The 27018-nt window shown below is 40.3% G+C and overlaps 1 protein-coding gene across 4 annotated transcripts in view; it reads left to right on the forward strand.

Moving 5' to 3' along the window:
* Window positions 1-6524: 6524 nt before the first annotated feature.
* Window positions 6525-27018, forward strand: part of LOC146499319 (plexin-B2-like) — a 234773-nt gene continuing 214279 nt past the window's right edge. For 3 of the 4 annotated variants that reach the window (XR_014870228.1, XM_085138090.1, XM_085138092.1), the window contains exon 1: window positions 6525-7064. The gene's annotated coding sequence lies outside the window, so the exon portion shown is untranslated. Of the gene's footprint in view, window positions 7065-9086; window positions 9108-27018 lie in introns of those variants that run through there. The other variant, XM_085138091.1, reaches the window with a different exon arrangement.

The following is a 27018-nucleotide window of genomic DNA, read 5'->3' on the forward strand; positions in this document are numbered from 1 at the left end:
TAGTGCTCTTGTTTGAGTCAGTGAGTTGTGCTGTGTGGATGTCAGGATGTCCGAGTGGTCTAATGTGTTAGGCACTTTCTCAGTAAGGGGACATCTGGTCTATAAATGCAGGCGTGGGTTCAAATCCCACTCCTGACACATCTTTTCCCACACATTGCTCTCTTCTTGGCAGTGAATAGATCTGAAATCTACTTTCAACTGGACAGTTGGCCTCTTTAGATGACATCTGATTACAGAGTTGGAAGTAATTTATTAAGCCTCTGTGCACTTGCCTGCGTTCAAAGTCCAGTCCTGACAAGATTTGACTTTCATTTAACATGACTAGAAATCATTTCTGTAAATGAAATAGTGGCTAAATTAAAAGTTTCTCTGTCGAACATCACTGAAGCTTTTTTTTTTTTTTTTTTTACTGAAGGTCAGTTTATGGTCTCTCAGAATCCGTTAAGAGACTCACACTTAAACTTGCCTTCTTCCAACAGCCTTCAGGTTAAAAATTAACAGATTTCCAGACACTTTCTTTAACCAGCAGTTCTTCATTAACTCTTTATGCATGGTGGGAAAACTTTGAAGGAATTAAATTATTCAATTCTAAGGGTTCTGGATATAAAACATCAACTCCCTAAGGCATTCACGAGGTACTGCATTTGTGAACATTTGGTGGCAATTTCAGGCAGGGTTTAAAAAATGTGACAGTGTGAGGCTGTTAAACATCTGTGAAATGTCAAGAACTAATACGATCAGCCAAAGGAAGTGGGCCTATAGTCTGAAATCATATGAAACCACACGTTTGAAATACCTGCTTTATGTTTAAAACCTCCCTACTTCACAGAATGTGAAGTAACTGCTGCTATGACTCTTTGTTCAAATCATCCGACCTACATTCAGCTGACCTACATTTGAGGCCTATGTTTTGAAAAGACGTTTTAACATCCTCACCTGTAAAATGCTGCCTTCTGTTTTTGAGAGTTTCTGTTAAAGTCTACAGAGGATAATTACAAAAAGTTCCTTTAATGCAACATAGCCTGAAATACTGGACTAAGGGCTAGATGAAGAACTAGACTTACCGCTCTGTGGCAGTATCCTTCAACCTAAAGCTCAAATTCTGGTGTATATACAGAACTTGAAAGGACTTTATTAGGTCAAAGAAAACATTTGTGGCAAAGCTGAATAAAATTACCCACAAGGTATTCAAAAGTGAGCGCTGCTCTTGACTGTCAGGATGGCCGAGTGGTTTAAGGCACCAAACTCAAGCATTGATTGTTTCCCAAGCCTGAGGGTCTTATGGTCTCCATGTGTGGGTTCAAATCCTACTCTTGACAAAGCAGCTTTTTAAAGGAAGTGATTTTAATCCTGGAAAGCCTGAGAATTAACTTTTAACAGAACTAATTACCTGCTTTAAAGAAACATTGTATCAGGCACTAGCATTACCTCGAACAGGCAGTATGTTTAGTTGCAATTTACATTACCGTCAGTCCATACTTGCAGAAAATATATAGTGAAAACAACATGAATTAAACAGCTGGGTTCCTGATCTACTTTAGTTAAGTGATAACATATCAACTCTGTTTCCGATCTAAGCGCATACTGTGCTGATTGAGTCTGAGAGATGATAAGGCACTATGAGGTCTTTAACATATAACAAAGGCCTGATTATTTAAGATATTGAATGTGAGGTGAAGGGTTGTAAAGTGTGCAAGAGAATGAATAAATGCGGTCCTACGTGTTTGCTTAACGTGCATGCTGAATCGCATAACCCTGGTAGAATTTGTGCCTTAGAGTTTGCTTGAATTTGCAGAAGCGTTTGGACCCAGAAATTAACAAGTAAATAGTCAAGTGATCAGATGTAAAATACATCTACAATCTCCAAGTTGTTCCCAACTTTAGTGTTGAAAAGTGGTCTTGAAGGAGATGTCACCTTCACAAGATTAGACATCTATCCCATTCTTTGTCTTTGGCACAGAGGCATAAAAACTTGGCCAGGCTGCTGCTGGTGCTTTGGAAAATACTCTGAAATTCTCCAAATACAGGCCATTGTGTTGGATTGTCAATGCAGCCCTCTTCTCCCACGCTTCACACACTGATAGCAACACCGCAGGAGAAATGCCAGCACAGGCATCCAGTGTCTGTAGTTTCAGATGCTACACATCTCGTATCTTCACACCATAGACAATTGCCTTCAGATGCTCTTGTCTGGTGACTGAGTGGATGAGTCGGAGCATGACCAGAGACAGCAAACAAGCCACAAGGAATAATGTGGCAGGCGGTGCGTATGATTGTGTTTGTCTCTATGTGCTGACCCAAGTCTAAGTAAAGTGTATTGACAAGCTTTAGGGTGTCTGTGAAACACATGAAAGCATGTGTACGCAAGACTGTGTGTCCGTATTTACATGGGCTTTGTTTGAGGAGACAGTGTAAACACACACACACACACAGAGCTTGGTTGTCATTCCAACACTACATTTAACAGCTCAGTTAGTCAACCAGTCAGCCCTGCAGCCCAGAAACACTGTTAGCGATGCGTATGATCAGATACTTCAAATGCCAAACTGATAATTGACCAGTCATCTCAATGGTTTGTCAGACAGCTAGTGATTTAGGCTGTTATTTATGTCAATGTCAGTGATTCCTGCTGAGGCATCAATCATAATTACATCTCAAATGATTCTGTAGGAGCGCTGCAAGAGCTCACTAAAGTTGTAATTCTTGAGTAATACCACAGATTATAAGAAAGAATGATAGCTTCCATAGATGCATTCTGATTCTGATAACTTTATTTATCCCCAAGGGGGCAGACAGTCTGTTAGGATGGACATACCCACTGTGAAGTTGCACGTTGGTTTTGAAGCCTCAATTTTGGCTCCCGCCTTGTTCATTTTTGGAGCCAGAAGTGACTGTTCAGAAGTGAGGACCCAAACGCAGGACTAGTAGACATGTTTAAGCAACAACAAAAAAACAAACCTTTATTGGCCAACTCAAAGTCTGTGACATATGCCCGAATACATAGGAGAAAATACAGCAAATACCTCATATAGGACGTCAGAGATGGATCTGGCCCTTCAGTGTCAAGTGCTTGGAGCTACAACTCTCTCCTGTAGTGAGTATCTGCAGCCATATGTAAATCATGGTGGAGGCTCTGTCGTGGTTTGGGACTGCATTGATGGAATTTTGAATGTAGAAAAATACTCGATTTTTTCATTCACCATGCAATACCATCTGGAAAAGATTTGTTTGGTAATGCTCCATTTTTCAGTACATCAGTGACCCCAAACACACTGCCAGTGCAATTAAATCATCCCCGGATAGACAAACACATCATGAAACACCATCAAACACTGTCAGTCCTGGACTGGCCTCCTCAGAGCCCTGTCCTTGAAGCAGTGGGGTGGTGGTGTCGGTGGTGATGGTGGTGGGTGACAGAAAAACTAAAAGAAGAGCTCTGACTCTATCTTTGAGAATGCTGAAGAACTATTCCTGAAGATACTTAAAGAAATTACAGACAGCCGGCTCAGACAGTTCAGGATATGTTAAACTCTGGTTAAAGTGCCCATTCCAAATATTTCAAGCTTGTTAGAAATGCTCAAACTCTGTTTCTGCCTTATGTCCTAAATTTCCATGTATGTTTTCAGATGTAGTATGCAGTTTTGTTACACTGCTGCTACACTGTTACACTGTTTATAAATATTTAGCTTGATGTCTTTCCAATTACATCATGCTGTTCATTTAAGAACTTACGGTCTAATTTATATTAAAAAACAACAAAACATGTTATGCCATAGAGGTTGGCTACCTAGTGATCAACAAGTCAGGGTCACATCATCAGCCCACATGTGACATCTGCACAAAGCCAATATGGTGACAGTAAAAAAGTTAAACACAAAGCTTTGGAACTTCACAAACTAATAAGTGGCATTTTTGTCATTTTTATAGTTTTTTAAACCACGATAGTACCTGATATGTGTTCACTCTTAGAAAAACAAGATACGGTATCTAGCAAACAGACACAAACTTTAAACTATAAGTTATAGCCCTAAACTATACGAGAACTCTACACCCATGACCCTTGACCTTTCCCACATACATACATTTTCACTGGCAGCTTATCGCTGGCAGCTTATTCAACTCTACACAAAATAATTTCCACCACTCCAAGTTATCCTAAAGCACTGATGCCTACTGTAACATTCAGGAGACTTATGAAACAAAAGGTTAGGCCTCTGAATGGCCCAATGTCAAGGATTACTTCTTAGACAAATTCTCCAACAACAAAGCCTCCATTGTGGCCCACCAAGCTCTCAAATTAACAGCGGGAGCAACTGCACGCTTAACAGGGCTTGACAGGCAGCACCACCACACTCCCATGCTTTGAAGCATCTGTAGAAAACAGGAAAAAGAAATCAAACCAGTGTCTCTGAGGAGGTTAATTAGATGATGATAAATATAAATTAACATGTTCATAATATGTTTAAAACTAAACTTTAATCTAAAGCATGAATAACATCCCCTTTGGGAGCTTCTGCTTGCTGCCTGTTGGCTTGTTTCTTGATTTCAATGAGTTTTCTGTGCTGTTCATTATTTCTCTTAAATCACGCTAAATTTAAAGGAGGGGTTTTGGCTGTCTTTAATTCCCTTCTATTTGTTTTCTTTTTATCTATCTATTTATTTATTTGGGACTGAGTTTACTGCGAAGGCGGCAATTTGGCGACAATGAAGCACACCTTTTCCGGATGAGATTTTCAAAATAAAACCCCCCTTAGGGAGCTTGTTTTATGGGTTAAAAGAATAAGTAGGTTCTTACCGTTTATTTTAAACTTGTATTTTCTTTTAATTAACAGAAAATAATCTCTGTTGAAACACAAATCGTTGCTAAACATTAAGTAATTGCAAGGACAATAATTACAATGCACCAAGGTGCCATTAATGTGCTAATTTGTACACTTTGTATACCTTCTGCACATTCACACATGCACTGAGCAGTTGCTGCAGGAAATGATGCATGCTGTTTTAATCATATACAAAGGCTCTCTGCTCCTTCTCTGCTGCTTTGTCTGAAGAAAGTTCAGTTAGACATGGAAAGGAAACAGTTGATGTTTTAAGTGTTTAGAGCTCAGAATTAGAATTAGAATTAGAATAGCCTCAAATGCATGCAGAGATGTAGAAAAGACTCATAAGACTCATTCTTGTTTCTTTAGGGAGTTCTTCTTTCTTACTGTTGCCAAGTGATCAGCACAGGGGATCAGCACCATATAAAGCACCTGACTGTTCCCATATGGAAAAGATATATATAAACCTTATCAAGTTTGTATGTCTTGTGTGAAACTTGTATGAAATGCATACAAGAGTGAAAACAGATATAAGATCCCTTGAAAAATTATATAAATGAAACTTGTATGTTTTGGATATTTCCTAAAGAAATACATGAAAGTAATGAGAAAGTGGCCACTTTTATGAGTAAATCATATAAACCTTATATGATTCACTATATGAAGCAAGCCAAATCTGATGCAAGTCTTTTATAAGTTTTTTCTATTTCTTTTCCATTTGGGTTGTAATGTAAAGCTGCTTCATAACTAAAATTTACAGTCTTACATGGAGCTTCAGCTTCCTGCTGTCAAATGTGCCGAGATATTTCCTCAAGCTTTCCAGAAACGTTACCATATTGGTCTTAAAACTGTTCTATTGTCTCCCTTGGTTTTCTTGTTTTCAGTGTTTTAGAATAAAGCCCTGCCTTTCCTTTGAGGCAAAAGAAGAAATTTGCTGTCTCCACTTACATGTCACTGTCATGGTAATGTTATTTATATGCACATGACTTTGCAGTGCTTACACACTCTAGACCAGGGGTGTCAAACTCAAATACACAGTGGGCCAAAATTCAAAACTGGAACAAGGTCACGGGCTAACATTAATATTTATTGAAAAAAAATCTTCCTCCAGATTTAAGAATGAATCTCTTCTTATGGACTCAAACAAGTTTTGCTGAAAAACTGAATATGGAACAAGCAAAGCTTAATACTAAACAATATATATATTAGCTGTATAATACCAGTAGGCCAGTTCTAATAATAATTTGGTATGGCTTCGCGGGCCAAATGTAATTAGGCTGCAGGCCAAATTTGGCCCGCGGGCCAGAGTTTGACACCTATGCTCTAGACGCTGTAATGTAGCACTGAAAGTAACCATAGGTCCTAATCAACCATCGCATGTCATTGCCTGCTCAGGTTGGATGATCTGCTATGTTGTTTCATAAACCCAGCAGCCTTTATTTATTATGTATTTTTGGTCTTATCCCATTTTCTTTGGTTTACTTATAGGACTTATTCTTTCTATTGGTCCCTAAAGTCTTAACTGAATGTAGTCACTCTTATTTTTGTGCATTTGACTCATCTCCTATCTATCCTGAACAAGGAAATTCTTGCACATAAGATTTTTAGGGTTAAACCTTCTATAAGCTTTTATTTTGAAAGGAAGCTTGTGCATGTTTTTGTGTTTGATGCTGCAAACCTGACGGAGCATATACGCCAACAGGCATTGGGGGTTAGTGTTAGGAGGAGGAGGAGGAGGAGAAAAAGCCTTCACCCTGATATTCCTCAGTTTTGTTGCATCTCGCGCCGTTTCCAGTGGAGCTCGTGGCAGTAGATCCTGCCGGATGTGTGCAGCTCGCGTCGGCTCTGGATACGGAAAGCACGCGCTCCTTCCTTTAAAAGCTGGAAGTATTCGCGTGTGAGCGGGCGCGCGTGTCTGAGTGCGTGTTGGCTTAGTCGTGGATCACACCTGAGCTGGGTGTGCAATTCCTGGGCGTGTAAAGCACATAGAAGGCAGCGTGTCCACTTGTTTGCCGTGGGAATGTTGTTAAACTAAACTTCCCCGCAGCGGCTCGGGCAGACGTGCGCTGCGCTTCGGTCCGGTCGGCACTCTTTTCCTCCCTCTTCCCAACACCAGGATGTAATTTGGGCAACTTTTTAAAGGACCGAGGACACGCAGGACTAGTTTTATCAGCTAACATTTGATTCAATTGGGGAATATTGTCGGCAGTCTGTAGCAGAGGGACGCCAGCGGCGGATCCAGAGGTACGTTGAGCGGCGTTTTGGCTGCCTGCTTGTTACTTTTTAACCGCACCTTTAATGAATGCTTAACGCAGAAACAAAACTATTGTTCGTCCTCAAGCGCAGTCTCCCAAAGCCCTTCACAGCAGAAAAGCCTTTAAGGAGGATTTTAAAGATCTCCAGAGCACTCGTGATTCCTTACGCGTGAATTCCCCTCGATGCCTTGTTTGGAGAACGCTACACCAAACTCCGCTTACAAAAGTTCTGGTTTAAAAACAAACATCGGTTATTAGCGATTTGAACGGTCACCATTGTGATTAAGTGGTGTTTTATACTTAGCATGGAAGGTAGTTGGTATTCGGCATTCAAGCCATATTCCAATCACTACGTTTTCTTTAGAAAAAAACAACTTGTGGACATGATTTCATCCGTGTAAATCAGCTGCCACTGAGGAACACTTTAAAACTTTAAGTTGCCAAAGTTTTAAAAGTGTCCAGCTGATGCGGAGTCTCGGCTGTAATGATTGGCTGCAGGATGTAAGAGTCTTGCATATTGCTAATGGGTTAGAATACATTTAATTTAAAGGTTCCTAAACGAAGTCTGGCATATGGGAGACAGCGGAATGTGCTGGGACCCATCAATACTCAGAACATCTGGAGCCTCAGCCAGTGGGCTGATCCTGTTGAGTCGGTGACAATAATATATTCCAGACCGACTTCCTCCAGTGTCAACTCCACATATTGGAATTTACAACAGCTGTAGGAATCCATTATCTTTTATTGATTCTGCCCATTAATTCCATACCGATCTCAATGAGAGGGGCTTTTTTTAAAAGACTCAGAGCTGTAACTCAACATCAGTTAGATATCCCTAACATTGTAGTTAATGTAATGTGGTTGAAGCAGATGTTTTTTGAAGGCATTATTGATCATAAGTGCCTAAACCATTACAACAGCAGCCAGATAATGGTTGTACTTAGTCAAATCTTTGGCTCCAAAGGTCATTAAAACACATTGGTCCCCATCTCATGCGAGGAACTATGAATCTTGGAAAGTGTGCTGCTGGCCATCTGCTTCAGAGAACTGCTGTACATGATGGGGAGGTAATTGCCCATGGTGTGAGTTAATGGATTAGAATAGCCTCCACACTGCACCTTGGGCTCTGGAGCCATAAAACTATTATAGCTGCAGCGACACAGCTCTGTTTAGATTCCGGTTGTTTGATGTTATTAGGACTAACAGGACACTCCAATCAGCCGAGCATGCAGTTTCAAGGCTTCTTGAGCAGTTCATTGTCATGTTTGAGCTACTGCAGCCACTGGTGGGAAGTTTGAATGAGCGGGAGTCGATCAGATGTGTCCAGAAACTTTATAACTCGTACCTTTTTTTTCCCCCTTCTTTTTTTAACATGAAATTTGCAGCCAATTACCGGGTTGTGCTTACTGTGTCAGTATGAGTGATGGAAATGTCTCCTAACAGTCATTGCTGACACTTGTTCAAGCAATGTTCTCAATGAAATAGCATCTCTAATGTGTTCTTGCCAAGCAATCGATGGTTCAAAAGCACTGTGTTAGTCTGAAAAAGCTCCTCAGTAAATCCCCTTTAAATGTTTTCCTAGAAGCCATGCTATTTAATAGGCAGTTTTAACTCATCTGCACACAATGCTACAGACAGCACAACACAAACACTGTCTTCTGTTTAGTGAAGTGACTCGTCAGCTGAGCTTTACATTGAAAAAGCCTTAGATGCAGACAGTGCAGGTAAAGGGAATTTCACTGGCTGCTCACTGGGTTGATTCAGCAGGACGGCTGACTTTCAGCTCGGTTACGTAGAAATGGAGAACTAAGAGAAAGGAAAATAAAAGGGCAATGCCTCCTTTTTTTACTTATTACTATGACATTTAACATTTTGGAAGGTCAGCATGTTAACTGTGTGTTTTTGGGTAACTTCTAGAGACATTTTGCATTTGGTGACAGAGCTTTTGGATCCTTGAGATTACCTTTCTCTTTTCTATTTGCTTAAATAGGCTTTACCCTGGTCTGAAGGCTCGGCCAAATCAGAACTGGCAGTAAGTAATATTCACTACTTGTACAGACAAAACCCAGATGAAACAGGAAATGATGTGGGCTGAGCTGATAGTTTAAGTTGTTAAATTTGGCACCCTTTGCCTTTTGCTGGTTTTAAAGAACAACACAATTTAAAGGAGTAGCCTTTTAGCCACATGCTTAGTTTGTAACTGTGATATTGCTGCACAGTTAGCTCAGAGTGGAAATGTGTGGGAGATGGCTACACTCTTGGTAAAAAACAAAGTACACCCTCAGCCCTTGTATAGGAATTAATGAAGTAAATGGCAACCAGTTGCTGCTAATCATGATTAACTTAACATCAATTAGTCTGGCCAACTCTATAAAAGTGGAAGCTTTGGTAACTTCCTGGTCTGGAGCATTCAGGTGTGTCAAGGTCAGATTGTAATGCTGAGAGAATTGCAAAATACCCAAGAGGTCTGACTCAGACTGCACAGCCCTCAGTTAGCATTTTAAATGTTGAAGTTCATGACAGTTAGAAAAAGACTGAACGAGTATGGCTTGTTTGGAAAGGATAAGGAACATGGCAGCACACCTTAGGCTTGCAAAATTGCATCTGAACCAACTACAAAATTTCTAGAACAAGGTTCTTCGGACAGATGAGACCACAGTGGCGATATTTGGACATAATGCACAACACCACATGCCAACTGTCAAGCATGGAGGTGGAGGGGTGATGATTTGGGTTCCCTGTAGTCACAGAGTCAACCATGTATTCCTCAGTATACAAAAGTATAGTGTGTACTAAGTATTCTGGAGTCAAATGTGAGGCCATCTGTATAGGGCTAAAGCTTGGCCCAAACTGGGTCATGCAACAGGAAAATGATCCCCAAGCACAGCAACAAATCTAAAACGGTCCATCTGATTGAAATGCTGTGGATAATACTTCAGAGCTGTGTGTAACTGAATGCCTGCAAATCTCAATGAATTAAAGCAGTTTTGTAAGATGGGATGAGCTACAATTCCCCGCAAAATAAAGCTATCGTGTTATTGTCAAATTAATCATGTGGTGTGTTTAGTTTTTCACAGGACTGTCTCTAGACTGTGTCTAAAATGAAACAAAATGTACCTCAAACGCTCACTAATTCATAAACTGTTCATTTCAAATTACATTGTAAATGTAATAAATAATTACATTAAATAGTGAATGATCTGTAACAAAAAAAAAGGGATATTGTCAAAGTTTCTCGGAGACAGCTAGTCTAAAGGTGAGGAATCAAGTATAGCTAATTAACTGCTTTATACCATCCAGATTCATTTAACCTTGTTGTTTGGATTCAAACAAAAGCGTAAGGTTTCTACGCAATAAATTACGGTAGCAAGCTAGCTTGCTCGGGCAGTTTCCCAACTCCTCATTCAATTATTGGCTGATTTAACATCTAATGGAAAATTCCAGCGCTGCCTAAACAAGCTATGGAACAAAGGAAAAAGAGGAATTATCATTGATAACAGCTGGTATTTTTCCAGCGTGGCAATATCTATTATGTAAGTTTGATGTTGTTAGCCATTTTCAGGCCCAAACACTTTTTCACTTAACAAACCAAACAAACACTGACGTGGTACAGAAAAGTAAAGACTCCAAACTCTTTCAGTGACAGAAATGATTAATATGAATGTCCTACAAGATATTTAAATCAATACTCATGAAAAAGGGGATTTCTAAGGTTTAGAGGAGTTGGCAGTAAATATAGCTTGCTACTAGACATCTCAAAGTAATTTAAGAAAAAATATAAAAATGTACCGCACTGCTTTAAGTTTGAATTTAAACTAGGTTGGAAAACTTTGAAGAAGTTGACAAGAGGATGTGTTACCTGGTTACTAAGTACAGGCTATGTCTATGGTTCGGCTAATAAAGATAAAGGATGGGAGTTAAACTGTTCTCCTGAAAAGCCCATGTTGTGGTCCGTGATGTTCAACGAGACTCTGAAAACAAAAGCTCCACCAAAACAATATCTGTGATGAACCCATCCACAGCAGTCACTGAAACCATGAACTGTAGTACATGCTCGGAGTTTTTAAAAACCTAAGGACATGCCGCGTATGAATGGTGCTAATAAAAAGCTGGCGATGCTGCGAATGGTGACTGAGTAGTTTTAAGGGGCTTCTTTTCAGTAAAGAGAGACAGAGTATTGCAGCGGTTTTTTTTTATTTTTTATTTTTTTTATAAAAGACAAGAGGCTCATCTAAAGCAGCAGCAGCAGCAGATGTTTGGGCCCAGAAACAGGATCGGTAGGTCTCCACTTAACAAGCAGATTGGCTATCCACTTTGAGATGTTACTGAGCCTGCATGCAGCGTCCTTCCAGCTCAGCTTCTTCTTTAGTAAAGCTCTCAGCAGGTTCAGGTACATCCTGAACCTGCTGTTGCTCTCACCTCTGCTAAGAGCTTGATTTTTTTGTCTCATGCGTTTGTGTATTAAAAAGAGCAGCTCTGGCCCCACCCTGCACTGTGTAACCAACTGAACAAGTAGTGTGTTTTTATGTTGGTAAAGCTCTCATCCATCAGAAGCACAGTCAGTCTGAGGGCTTAGCTATACATTAGCGTCACCTTTGCACTTCCACCGCTTGACTGTAAGAAACCTGTTTAAGTGGAATGCAATTTGGTGGTTGAGTAACAGCACCACATTCAATACTCTGCTTAAACAGGAAGTTATGCTACTGCTTATGTACAGTACACAATGATAGTAGGCTGTACTTGGATTTCTGTGCTAGATAGAAGCACAAGAAAGATAGTTTTGGTGTTTTTAATTTCTACTTCTGCTTTCAAACCAAAACTAATGGTTATTAGCAAGCTGTGGTTTAAAAAAAAAAAAATAGAAAAATTTGTTCTAAAAACATAAAAAATAATTATTTAATCCAGAGGAAGAATTTACAACAATACAGTGCTACAATGAAATACACAACTACTCTGTAAAAGTAATTATTATGTAAAATAATGCTTTTTGAAGCACTAAATTGTTAAGTACTGTATATGAGCAATTCTAAGTAATTATTGAATACAGGACAATTTATTGCTTTTGAAAATGTGCATTGATTTATGTATCACCCATTAGTGTTCAACAGTGTGTAGCTTGGCCTCTTGTCTACTTTTAGTGGCCACCAAAAAGGTCAGTTTAATTACATCATGTACTGCTAGCTTAATCTTCAAGAACATATTCTTGTTGTAAATCTGTATAAGAAAAGATAATTGGTAAGTAAAGCTTTAAAATTAATAGTAAATCCTGTGCACCTCTGTAGACTCACCGCTGCAGGTATCACTGCTTGAAAGAGAGGTTGTTGTGGGCCTGCAGCAAGGTTTACAAGAAATCTGCCTAATGTGAACAACCAGCAGTTTAATCTGCATGCAAGCAGCTTTCATTCTTCTTAATGAGGTTGGTGGATGCGGCAGCTTAAAAGATAGTTGTTGTTTTTTTTGTTTTGTTTTTTTAAATCTTCAAAAAGGTGATTTATTGGTATTTTATTGTGAAAACACTGACTGAAGAAACAATGACTAATTAATAATTTCACACAGTTTGCTTCAGAGCTGAATTGATTGATGGAGACAAGCTGGTTAATCAATCCTTATATTGAACCCGGGATGTTTGTATAGATTTTTATTTATTTATTAATAAATGAATCAATAAATCTCCTGATTATTATAACTATACTGTCCAAGTACATGCTGATGTGATAATTTAAATGTAATTAATATGCAGTGAAAAGTTTCACTCTCTGTTTTTGGTGTTTAAGTATGTTAAAGTTTAGCTTTGCGAAGAGGGATTGTTGGTTGAAAATACTTTTTAAATTCAGGCGAACATCCTGTTTCAGGTTTGCTTTGGGTTCTTACAGCTGTATGTGGAACAGACTGTTTCTGTAGTTGCAAAAAATGGCAGAGGCTGGTTTTAATCTGTATTTATAAGATGTGAAATTGAACAAAATGTTGGAGATCAAACTGTCTCTAACAGATGGATGCAATGCTTCCTGTGCTGATTGTCTGCTGGGTGCTGCGCAGACGTTCTGCAGCATGTGTTGAGTAATTCTGCGACTAGAAACTTCACTTTTTAAAAATCTCAGCAGCTTCATGGGAGAGCTCCTTGTAGTATTTGTTGGCTTCTTGTTCAACGTCTTTTTCATATTTGCGTAAAACCTTCTGAAAGCTTTCACGACATCTTCAGTTTTCTTTTTTTTTTTTCTTTTTTAAATGCATTTTCTAGCCTGTCAGCCTGTCCGTGGTTGTTTTCAGCGCTGAGCAGCAGTAGCTGCTGTTGAAACACAAAAAAGTGTCTCCGCTCTCTTAAATTCAAAGCATGGACCAAAATTATGTTTCACAACTTGGCAGAGAGAGCAACGGAAGACTGAGACATGCTTTCTCTGTGCTGCAGTCATTTATCACAGGGAGAGAGTGGCAAAGGTCAGACAGCATTCACATACTTTTTAGGTGTGTGTGTGTGTGTACCCTTGGCAGAAGATATTGTTTTCCACTTCTTGATCAGTTGTTGTTGTTGTTGTTGTTTAGCTGTTAATGGCTCCTAGATAAAGAAACATAGTTTATATAACAGCTTTCAGATGGCGAGATGAGTGCTGGGCACGGAGATGCTTTCAAAATATATTTGGAGAAATAAGACAGGGCAGTATGGGCGCAAAGGCTGTACCAATATTTCACGCTGTTTTTATTCCATCATGTTGACATCTGCCTGTTACGATGTCATTGTGATGTCATAGGGTGTCATATTACAACAATAAATGTTTTTTGCAAAGCTCTCCTCACGCCCTTTCGCATGATATGTTATTTGATATCGTTTCTTTAAAAAAAATTTTTTAACCTTTTTTTTTAAACTCTGTGCTCATGAGCCCCAGAGCCTAGCAGATTGTTGCTGAGTTTGAATATTTGCCATAAAGATTTGTGGGGAATGTAAAGGTTTTACAATAACAGCATTACAAATGGGAATAAAGACAAAAAAGATGAAAAATCAGATAAAAAAATATAACCCAAAACATGGACAAACTAACACACCTCCCCCCCCCCCCCCCCACACTCCCGTTAACAGCAGGTCAAGTTGACATTCAGCCCTCCTCTGATTGGCTAGTCTAGGCTAAGCAAGTGTATGTGTGTGTGCATAACTTACAGGAAGTAAACCTGTTGGATGACTCATGGTAATAGGTAATAGTTTCAGCTTTGTTGTTCTTCTAGACTTTTCTTTGTTCACTTGTCTAGTATGTTGCTTTTGGCCTTTGATCACCTCACAACATCGTCCTTCCTGGTATGTCATGGGTTGAACTTGACTCGTGCCATTCTATGAAATATTTAAAAAAGTTCCTTATTTTAAAACAATAAAAAGAAATGTAGCTGCAGATCTGTAACCAGTCCTGTTTCTGTGCAGTAATGTAGCCTTATGTCTCCAAGGTGTCTGCAGTGTTACTAAACACTTAGAAATGCTTGTGAGGTTTCAGACAGTGGAAGGTAATGCATTCAAACCGCACGCTTTATTAGAGCAGTGAAAACTCAGAAGTGTTTTTCCCGTATTTATTTAGAGATGAACAGGAAGTGTTAGGGATTTAAAAACAATAAAATAAAAAGAGGAGGAGGAGGAAGGAGGAATGAGGGTCCAGGCTGTCAGCCAGTGGGTTGCTCAGCATTTAATTAGTTGCAGTTCTAGCAAGGATGTTTATTCCAATAATATTAACATGACAAAGGGTTTAGACTTGGAAAAAGGTGGAATATTTACTTGAGCTTGAATAATTTTCAGTAGGCATAAAAATATACTAATAATATTCAGTTAGTCACTTTGTCTTCTGGAAAATGCTTTTTTTTCTCCACATATTTCTTCTGTCATTTAATAGTTATTATGAATCAAATGATTAGATAATCAATGAGCCAAATGCCACACATTGTATTGCCTCTAATGGCTACTTGAGGTGGGCTCCAAAAGTCAGTCTGTCCCCATAGCCTGCCATCTTTAAATGTCCAGCAGACATAAACACGTTTGCAACCTGCTACAAAAAAAGTTTCGATCTCTTTAGCTAATTTAAGAAGTGAGCGAGAGATGCACAGGCAATAAATCTTTTACAGCTCACACATTTAAACTCTAACATTTGGAGTTGTGAATGTTGACTATACATTATTGCCTGTATGCTGGGAGTTGAGCTGGGCCTGTCCTGTGTTTGTGGGGTTCGGTGCCTTTTGAAGCATTTTTGATGCATTTATCTGATACGCCGCATGTATCTTGTTCATGAGGCTTGCTTGTGTCAGCTGATGAATAGAACTCCATCCAAATATGGCCTGTTTACACAAAACCAAGATAATGATGTCCATGTTGCTAAATTTGACGCTTGGGAACAGGAGGTCTCAAACTGGCGGGTGATGTCATAGTGACCATCTTTTGTTTTCAGTCTGTGCTTACTGGTGGAAAGTCTGTCTAGACTCAGTTTTTCCCGTGTTTCTGAGCCTCCACTCGGAGACTACACTTTATTTATAACGTATAGCTGTTTTCATGTGGAGCCTCTTAAAGCCATCATCCATGAGATTCCTCATCTTATTTCCAACCGCCTGCACCACCAGCACTATGCCGACACCTTTGATATATGCTCATTGCTGCTCCGTTTGTCTCACACTTCCTTTACATTATAATGAGCGCGCTCAGTCATGCAGCCTGTTGGTAATAAACAACAGCAAACTGTAGCAGGCTTAAAGATAAAGAGCTGCGTGCTCTCTGTTCGTCTTTCCCTCTTTTCATCTCTGAATATTTTTTAGTCTTGTCAGTGTATTTAAGAAATCCTGCTTCCAGAAACATCAAAAAGTTGACTTTTTCTTTTGCTCTGAGGAGAGTTTTCTATGAGAGATGCAGCCGTCTGTTGCTAGGTGTTCACAATAGAAAAAAGGTAGAGCCTCTCATCATAATTCAGCAGTTGTGAAACAGACATTTATTTATTTTATTTATTTATGTGAATGTGAATTTATATCGTGCTTGGAGCATGTGCATCTCTGATAAAATAATGAGTCCATAAATGGATAACTTCCCGGTCTTCAGTTCCTTTCATGTCCTCTTATGGTTTTAGAAGCACTTTTAAGCAGAATCATTTTTGATTTCTGTAAACACCTCTACCAGGCAGGTGTGGGGGAAAGCAGGCCTAAATTGATTCGATCGCAGAAAACGATGCTAAATGATCAACTTTCTAACTGCGGAGCGGTTGTTCTGAGTGCATTTAAGCCCTGAAATGCTCTCGTGGAGGCTAAAACAAGCCTGCCTCTTGGATTGTGTGTCTGGAGCCACTGATTGAGGCTGGCGTGTACGCGGACGAGCTTTGCTGTGTTTTGTTTGTCCAGCTGTTAATGTGCCGGTCTCATTATGCCGCTGTTGTCAGGGAGCCTCCGAGTGGAGAGCGGTGATTTAAGAAGCCAGCCTGACTGATTACCGACCTGTGCTCTAGTCCTCTTGTTCTCTGTGGCCGTGCATGTGTAAATGTTTAAAGCGTTTACACATGCACGACTTGTACAGGTCAGCTTGTGCTGCAGTTTAAAGCCATTAGACTCATTTAAAAATAAATAAATAAAGCACCGCTTTGTGATGCCATTCTAGAAATGATAACCGCCACTAGCTGCCGTCCTTTGATTCCAGCGCGTGCAATGGCTGTTCAGCAAGGTTCATTGTTATTGGTTCGATGCTAGTGCAGTCTCTGAGTTCAGTTTGCAGCTCACTGAACTGTGCTCAAACATGCACTGTCAAAACTATCAGTATTAGTATCTGCAGTACTGTCCCTGTATTTACTTGGTACTGGATCGATACCAAAACAATTGCACAGCACTAGTATTCAGCCTGCTTAATCTTGATGCTTTTTGCGAGCCGGTTTGCTTATTGGCATTTGGTTTTCTTTAACTTGCTCTTCCATATCTTCTTTTAAAGTTTTGGTTTTCTATCATTGAAAATTCAACATTTTATTGATGACATTATGGGTTAGAAGCTGAAGAACACTGATGAGCTGGTCAGCTGTTTGATTTGAAATTATTCTTCCACGTCTTTGGCGTCAAAAAATAATACTGGTCTTCATTTCTGCAGATAATCAGACTGGACAGATATGGTTGCCTTTAGGTCATTTGCATTAACTATCTTATGTACCACTATCATATTGTGCTGGTACTAACGGGTTAGCGGGTGCTGACTTCAGAACCACAGTAAGTGCTGACATTGTGTTTCTCAAGGTTCAGTTCACATTGAATGGCGTCTGCCTTTTAGAAGTGAAACATGACAGCTTCTCAAAAGAATACAAGAGAACTGAGCGTGTATTAATTGAATGTCTTGAACTGTACATGAACCCTTGCTGCCTCCCGTGCCAGCTCGTGCTACGAACGGGTGTGAACTGCAAAGTGGATCTGCAGCAAACAATTACTGTGTCGCTCAATCATTTTGACAGTTCCTCCAGTGATAAATTCATTTGTGAGCTCAAGAGGAAACGTGTCAAACTAAGTTTCATCTGAAGCATTGTCGATCCTCAGCGGAAGACAAAAGTCTGTTTCTATGCTCGTCCTGCCAGGTGAGGAAAATAGATTTTATTGATGCTTGGCTTGACAAATTTAAATTAGTGTTACATATGAGGTTTGGAGTCATCTTTATCTTTTTGTTTTTGTTGGTTTAGGTGTCTGACAAGTTTATGGTCATTAAAATTTGAACTCTACAAATGGCCCTGTAATAATCTGTGTGTTGAGTGGGTGAAGAGCTGTATACAGAAACAATGACAGAGTCTCTGTTGCATTCAATTGTATAACACCAAATCCCAACAACAGTCACTTCAAGGTGTTTTATAAAGTAAAAAAGAGATCCTACAATAACAGAGACAAACTCCAACAATTTGTTGATCCCCTGTGAATAAGCACTTGGCAACGGTGAGAAAGAAAAACTCCCTTTTAACAGGAAGAAAGGGAGGTGAGGGAAGGAAGATGGGACAAAGACACATTGTGGAAGAGAGGCAAAGAATAATAATAATAATAATTTATGATTAGATGCAGAGTGGTGTTCAAACACAGGGTAGAAGAAACACTCAGTGCACCAAGGGAATGCCCCAGCAGCCAAGACGTATTGCTGTGTAACCAAAGGAGGATTCAGCGTCACCTGATCCAGCCATAACTAAAGGCTTTATGGAAAAAGGAAAGTTTTAAGTCTAAACTTAAAAGTAGAGAGGGTGACCTTATAATAATGAATAAACTCTTATGAGTAGTGAGTATATCTTTGTAGAAAGCTAGAAACGTGTGTTTTATTTCTGTGTTCTGGTTATGATAGCATACATTCTCCTCGTTTTGTTCACTTAGAAGCCGAAAGATGTTCATCATCGATTGCTTTTATTAGCTGAGTTTCTGCTCACCTATTCACAGGAAGTCTTATCAAAGCTTCCTTTTGCCCAGTGTTTATCTGAACTATCCCACTGTCTGACCATGTTACTGCTCTATAGCTATGCTTTAGTTGGACTGACAGTCGCCGGTAAAAGTATTTCAAAAGTCTGTGTTTGTGGACACTTAGTGATGATGAGACTTGATTTGTCTGAGTGTTTCTCAAGGAAATTTCAATACTGCAAAGCACGTACAGATTCTAGGCAATTTCTCGTGGAGAAGAAACCCAAATGGCACAAGGGGAGCTTTGTGTGCGACACACACATTTGGCAAATTGTTCCCGTTGTTTCTCCATTCTGTCCTCCACATCACAAAAACCCAGGAAGGGGGAGCCCCGAGAGAGCGAGGGAGGGAGATGGAGGGGGAAAATGGATCCCATCAAGTCAGATCGCATTGTCTCGTTGATTGAACAATTTGTAAGTCTGTTTTGTCAGCATCGTGCTTTTGCAGAACTCCCAGGAGTGCCGTGCACGAAGGCCGCTGCACCATCGGGCGCCATTTATTTCACCCCAGCTGCCCTTTAACTTCATCATCATGACTGCTTACATGTACACACATACTCTGTATCTCTCTCTCACACACGGCAGTTTATGATGATAGATATTTGCCTGCGGAATGAAGAGTGGGAAGCGTAGAGGGCCATTTAGCGACCTGGGTATTGCTGGCTGTCTATGTCTCTCTCTGTTAATTCAGGGTCACGTCAGTCAGCGTGCTCGGAGATGCGAGGCGTCACACTCAGAGCAGAGTAATGATTAAATGAATAAAGGGCTGCCGCCTGCTTGGTAAAGAATAGAAAACATGAAAAGACAAAAAAAAAGGACTGAGGGAGGAGAGCTACAATGCCCCTCAGTCTAATGATTCCAGCCAGCATTTCTTTATCTCCATTTAATTTCATACAATGCCTTTAATTACTTGCTATTCTAGTTGCTAACGTCTATTGTGCGGGCCTATTACAGGAGGAGCAGGAGGTTCATTATACTAGAAAGATTGATGCACTTCAAAGTCTTTCTTTTTGGTGTTGAGTAGTTTTGCTTTTTTTTCCTTCTTTCATGAGAAGTTGAACGAGATTTTTGATCTTCTGCGTTCAGTCTTGTGTCTTTAGCTCTTCTGTTTGGCAAAAGGTTTAAATTTTTAAACAGTGGAACATTAAAATTCAGTTCTTAACCCACCAAAACACACCTGTGTTTGTAACTCTTAGTAATTATAGTTTTGCTTGTAAAACAAGCCACTATCCTCGGGCTAATATTCATGGAGGACACATGTGCTCGGCGACCACTTTATTGGGAGCACCTGCGCAGTCTAATGCAGTCCATTACAGCAGCTCCACCATAAAAATCTGCTTTTATAAAGCTTGTTCTTGGGCCGCTTGACTGAGGCCGAAATCACATTTATTTTGGTCTTTGTAAACAATTAGAATCTTGGTTATTTAACACAATTATTTTTATTATTTTGGGGGGAGACGGGGTCATCCAGTAGTTGGCTGAGCCCTGATTACCAGGCAGCCTGTAAGGTTTTCTTGGGTGATACTGAAAATGGTGACTTTTTCCTTTTTTTTTTTTTTTTTGGCTTTGCATAGTGACTTAAAGAGAGACAGCTGTTGAACTGTGCACGCTCCACAGTGATCACTTAGATTAGGCAAACTGGACTTTGGAGTCAAATGTACAAGTAAATCTTTAGAGCTTGCAAAGCATCTGACGTCTGATTGCTGTATTTCTTGTCGTAGTTCTTGAATTTTTCCTCCATGGAGCTAAAAGCTTCCTTCTGACTGTTGTGTGTCTGCACTTACACATCTGTTATAAATCTATAACTATTATTCAGTTTAGTCTGTTCCTATAGGGTTGCTTTGTCATTTAGTTTATATAGGGTTTCCGGGCCTTTACCTGACATTATGGAGGAGGTTCAGCTGCTGCCAAGACTGCCTTTGCTGCCTTCAGATGTTGTGATGATCACTGACCACTTTATTTACACCTGTTGAGAAGGTCTTCTTTACAGTAGGCTAACAAGTTTCTCCTCTGTGAGCGCCGCCTCCTCGCAGCTCGGCACCAGGCTGAACACATCCTGTGTAAACACCGACGAAGCTGTGATGTTGCTGGTGTGTTGCTCCTGCTTTTGCTTTTGCTTCTGCATGGAGACTGACGGTCATCCAACGCTGTTTCCATTCACGGCCTCTGCTTGATCCGATTATGAAGCAGCAGCGCTGTCTCCTCCTCTTTTTGCCCTTTCCTTGTCTCTCACTCGCTGCTCACCTCTGCCCCATTTCCTCCTCATTCACAAATCATTCGGAGACTTTAACACCATTAAGACTCAAATTAAGGCGCTTTAATGGAAACCAGCATGGGCATGTTCCGTTTTAATGCAGCACCCATGTTGAGCAACTGATTTTGATAGCGTATTGATGTCTGAACTACGTGGAGTTACTGGGTTTATTGTGCAAATCCACCGAGAAGGTCTTATAAGGCCCGAAACGTGCTAAAAACTAATCTCCAAGGTTATCCGTATCAAAACAAGACCGGTGTCTATTTAGAAAAAAAATCTTTAGACCATGCTTCCCATTTAAAAGAGAATCAGATCTCTAAGCCACAGCAAAGTCCCTGCATCTAATGCAATCAGCTACCAAATTTAACAAAAACCTACAAGCCGCGGGCATCAGCCAGAGGACGGGAATTACCGCTGCTTACGTTGATGTTGCATCACTGCAGTGTGTCTGCTTTTTGTCTCCAAAAGAAATGTAGATAAAAGGAGCATCCGGCATACAGGAAATAAGATAGGAGTTAATTTATCGATGACTGAGCCACATGTTCGTCCTCAGTTGAGATTCAGATAACCAGAACCTGATGAAATGGTAAGCAAAGATAATTTGGTGCCAAAACAAGTCTTTGATGAATTAATTGGATTCTGCTCTGCTTTTCCTTATTTTCTGTCATATGTTGTTATAATAATGGGCACTTAAATTAAACTTGACCAACATCCAAAGCAACGGACCGTGTACGAGAGATGAAGCGAGGGTTGGTGTGACAGAGGAGGACGCCAGGGGAGGGTGAGATGAAGGCAGATGATCCGCTGTGCCGACCCCTGAAGGGAGCAGCAGAAGAAAAAAGACATTAAACTTGACCAATGTTCCAAACAGCAAAGTAAGAATAATGTCTGTGAGCCAAAGCCCCATTTTTTAGATTTTAGATTTAGATGAAAAATAATGAAGATGTTTAAATATTTTCTTTTATTTTTTAGAAAAATAATAAATGAGAGTTAGTTGCAGGAATATCTGGCAGTAGTTTATGTCTGTAGTTTATGGTTGTTACTGCTGTCAGGTCAGGTCAGGTCACATGGGACAGCATTTAGAGGGTGATTACGTGTGTGTGTGTATTTGTGTTGCCTTTGGGTTACAGTGCCTTTGTGTAACATGCTTTCAGGTTGAAGCTTGAAGGCTGAAGGTTGTGTTTGTTGTACAAAGAGTAGCAGGTATGTGTGTGTGTGTTGTCCTTGACTGCTTTCTGTTTGTTCAGATGGGTTAAGATGATAAAAGCAGAGCTCTGAAACTTTTTACAGTTCTCTTTATTCTCTCTTTATACCGGTTTACATCAGGTCTGTTACAGGTACGCTGAGTTATTACCAAGTTAGGTCTGAGTTATTCTTTACCAGCGGTTTATGTGGGTATCCCTCAACTTGTTTCAGAGAAGCTGTGTCTCTGGCTGTAACCGTACTCCTGCAGTACAAACTAGATGTATGAGGTTACCGTAAAGTGAGCATTACGTGACTGTTGCATTGCACTCTGGGAAATGTAGGATCCAGTTTTTTAGTTCAGTCCATGCCACTGATGTTTTTGTGAGTTCTCTAAAAGATTTAAATACTGTAATTTATCTATACATAAATTAAGTTTCTTTTCTATGAGGATTTTTAAATTTAGATTTTTGCTTGCTGATAGAATAAGTTACTACTTTTAAACATTTTCTGTGATGCAAAACAAAATATTTAAATTCCTTTTCTTGTCTCAACTCTCTGAACTCTAGTCCCTGTATGATGTCACTGAGCGCGTCCTTAAACGCATTCAGCACCACAGTGCTGACTGGCAAGCCCCACCCATGTTTTATGCTAATGTCAGCCAATCAGAAGGAAGTCTAAGGGTGGAGCTCAAATGGGCTAGACCAAATGCAAGATGATATGGAGTAAAGCATAAACTGACCTCAAGATTCTTCTTCCATTACTCACGCGCCACCTCTCCACCAAGCTTAATAAAAATGCCTAGGTACTTTTTTTTTTTTTTTTTTTGACCAAAGGACAAATGATACCAGCAATTCAACCCACATCTTGTAGAAAGTGAAAAGAAATTCTCCTTATATGCATAAAAGTGATTAATCTATTCAACTGAGTTGTTAAAAGCAATTGCCATTTATCAAAATCCCAAGTAAATAGAGTTTGCATAAATCGGTCAAGACTGCCTCTCTGTGTGGCTTTAGTGTCAAATCTACAGAGAGTAGAGCTTGTTCTGTCTGTGCACAGAAACGTGTGTGTATATAGGCAGGTATTTAAACAAATACTCTCAAAGGTGAAGCTTTTGTGTTTTTCTTCATCTGCTGTGAAATTGAAGATGCTGCGCTGGGACCATTTCATAATCCAAACAACAAATTCATCCAAGAAAAAGAATAAAATCAGTTTAAAATGGTTGATGAATAAAGCTCTACATAGATGTGTTTTAATCACTAATCCTGTTGGTATGTGTTGCACTTTCAGTTTTCATCACTCCATGGGGGATTTTTTTTTTTTTTAGTTGAGGGTGATGGTGTAAGATATGTGCTCTCTGGCTGCGGGACGTTACCATGTTTTACTTTAGTCTGTCTCACTATCTAACTGAAACCATGTATCGGTGTTTAAATCTGTGACTCGTAATGAGAAACCCACAAACATCTGATGCCTGAGAATACAGCGCAGTTCTATTTTGTGTCAAATGTGCAAACATGTCTGAGAACTGTTCTTATAAATGCAAGTGAAGCAATTCAGGTCAACAGACTTCTGGTGCTCTGAGTATTTTAGAGGTGAGAGGGTCTTCCTGTGTGGGCTGTAATTAAAACCACGCGTCCTCTACTGAAAGCTGCTCCCACACAGGGAGTGTCGAGTTGAGTGTCAAGCAGTATGGAAGAAGGAAATGGCCCTGAAAGTAAGTAAGTGAGTGTGTGTGTGATAGGTAAGCGGTTGTAAAATTTGATAAGTTGACGTTACCTAAAGGTATCTTTGAGGATGAGTTACATTAACTTTCATACCAAAGTGTAAAAGACCTCCTCCTAAACATCAGCAAGACTAAGGAGCTGATCGTGGACTTCACCACAAAGCAGGCGAGGAATTACAAACCCCTTATCATCAGTGGCACGCCAGTGGAGAGAGTGGACAGTTTCCGATACCTGGGTGTCCACATCACTCAGGACCTGTCATGGTCCTGCCACATCAACACCCAGGTTAAGAAAGCCCGTCAGCGTCTCTTCTTCCTCAGAAGACTTAGAGACTTCCATTTGCCACCGAAGGTGCTCAAGAACTTCTACTGCTGCACCATCGAGAGCGTCCTGACGGCAAACATCTGCACCTGGTTTGGGAACTGCACCAAGCAGGACAGACGAGATCTGCAAAGAGTGGTGCGCTCGGCCGAACGCATCATTCAATCAGAGCTCCCTGACCTGCTGTCCATCTACACCAAGCGGTGCAAGACCAAAGCTAAGAAGATTATGATGGACCTCTCCCATCCCAACAATGGACTCTTCTCACTGTTGAGGTCTGGGAAGCGCTTCCGCTCCCTTAAGGCCAAAACAGAGAGAATGAGGAGGAGCTTCTTCCCCCAGGCTATTCGGGCCCTGAACCAGGTGTAGGACTGGACTCTCCCACACACATCACTATAAGACTGGACTCTCACACACATCACTTCACCACACGCACCACCACACTGTTCCTATAACTCTTCCTATAATCCTATAATTTATAATCTTGATAATCCTTTCTGCTATTTGCACTTTTTTTTTTTTTACTGTAAATTCCTAAGTTAATTTGTAAATTTTGTAGTAAATTGTAAATACTGTAAGACTTTTTTCTGTCATTTAATGGTCGGGCATTGTACAGCTACAAGCATTTCACCCCCATGTCATACTGTGTATGGTTGTGTGTGTGTGACAAATAAAATTTGAATTTGAAATTTGATTTAAAGAGCTCTACCTAGTCTGAAGTTTTCAGTGTGTTTAGCTTGAATGGTCAGTATGTGCCTGCAGCTGTTAGCAAGAGCAACACTGGCAAAGCTCAGATATTGAAATGTGGCGCTGACTGATTTTAGTGTGAATCGCTGCTTTTAAGTGCAGATGTAATTTGGTTGGAACTCTAAAAATCCCAAAATTGATACCCAGCCATACCTCATTGGTTGGTGAGGGATTTGCTGGAGGTTGCTGGCTGTTAGGTCACACACAGAACGTGCTGCACTAAAAACGTCCCTATGATTGCCGGTTGCTCCGGCAGATTGCTGCATTCGGCTGTAGTTTGCATGGAGACAAGTCTATGCAAATACTGCAAACTGGTTTTGAATGCTTTTTGTTGGTAATGACTGTCGTGTGGCAGGAAAAGTCTGACAACCACCGGCTTGAAGGGGATGGGTGGAGGAGCCAAAACAGTGTTTCAGACAGTGTGAAGTAAGAAGCTGCAAAAATTCTCGGTGTGAGATAAATAAGGATTATTTTGAAGTGGGGAAACTAACTGCACTGTTACACTCTGAAATCAAGCCAAATGGATCCACTTTAAGTCACTGTAGAATAAAGTGCTGTGGGATTGTGGTTGGAGAAAAGCGCTCAGAGTGGTCGATAAGAGCAGAAAAGGGGTTGTATAAAAGACGGAGCGTTTACAGTTTACAAAATAATGGACATTTGCCTATTTTGCTAAACACAGTGGACACATTTCCCTAAACTGTATTCTACTTACTACTTGGCGCTCTTCTACAGACCTCAATTTGCATTTATGTACTATTGGTGCATGCAGTCAGCTCTGTTATCTCCTGTGTGGATGAATGATTCACCCTCACTTTACCTTTACCTAGTGCCCATAGAGTCCACAAACTCTTGGAAACAGTCAAAGTGAGGACGGAGCTGCATTTTCAGCTGAATGTGTGGCAGCGTGCATGTTGATCTATCAGTGCGATCGCACCCCGAGCCCCTGTCTGTAGGCTCCTTTGACGTCTCATTGATACTGCTGGCTGTTAGTTGAGGTGTGTGCATGTGTGCGTGCGACAATCAGACATAAAACACGGTGTGAAAGACACAAGCGCTTACTCCTGCTTCAGGCCTACATGGTGCCATGAGACTGTGGGTTAGGTGGGAGGCGGCCCGCTCTCATGCGGTCTGAAGTGTTATGTTTTTTCACCTCTTCTAACACATGTGGAAAGGCAGGTGGTGGAGGTTGCACACACAGTTGTCTCCTGAATGCAGTGTGGCTGGAGCTGAAGGATGTGTGGATGTGTGTTCCCATGGCTGCAGTTTGACCTCTAGTCTCCACCAAAGGAAACCTCAAACCGCTGTCCTTTCCTCCACTATTTTGACTTTTTCAACATCTGAGTGTCTAACTCCAGCACTTTCCCACACGCTTAGATTGCTTTGCTTTGACTTCATTTCTCTGCGTAAATCTTATCTTCATGTTTAGCTTCCAGCCTTCTGTGTGTGTTTTTTGCATGAATTAGTATGAAAAGCTGCGAGTCTCCTGCTTAGTAAGTGGAAGCACTATTTGTTGTCCTTATCATGCAATCACCATGCCACTGTTCATGCAGTGATGGTAATCATGATGAACACACACACACTGCTGATTACAGATGAAGCATGCACATTTTAAATTGAATCAGCAAGTTCTTTATTGTTTTCGTTTTTTTTTTTTTTTTTCTTTTCATTTTACTTTCACTGTTCATTTTTCTTCTGTCCTTTGGATTTGGCGACCTTTACTTGACTTTGTTAGGACTTTGTCAGGTAAAATTACGCCCGATAGTGTGGAAAATAAAAATTATAGGCTTTTTTGTTTTTATTGCTGTTAACTTGTGGGTTGTTTTCTCATGTTTCCATCCTTCTTAGGTCCATGTGGTCACATAAACTACATGGAGTGAAAACCAAGTTAGTGAACTGACTGTAAGATTGGTGACCAAAAACCGCAGTTCCTCTAGTGCCCACTTGAGGCTAACTCTGAAAGCAAGTCAGTCCCCATACACTCCCATGTTAAAACGCTTTACTTTTCAGCAGAAATAAACCCGATTCCACACTAATGTGTTAATGCTAATGCCATTTTTGTATCTATTGTGCAAATAGATTTTTCTGACTCTAATAACAAAGGTGGCTTCTGTAAACAAGAAGAGTGGGCACGCACCGGGCAGCATCCATCTTTTATATACAGTCTTTGGTTGAGTTCTGCCTATTTATTTAAATTGAGTTCAAACTTTTTTTGGCTAGCTGTTCCTCATCTGTTCCTCAAAAAAATGTCTGTATTCTAGTGAAATATCTCAACAACAGTTGGACTGATTAGCATGAGTTTTTGCACAGAAC

Source organism: Neolamprologus multifasciatus, chromosome 17 (genome assembly GCF_963576455.1).
Source record: "Neolamprologus multifasciatus chromosome 17, fNeoMul1.2, whole genome shotgun sequence".
Taxonomy (NCBI): domain Eukaryota; kingdom Metazoa; phylum Chordata; class Actinopteri; order Cichliformes; family Cichlidae; genus Neolamprologus; species Neolamprologus multifasciatus.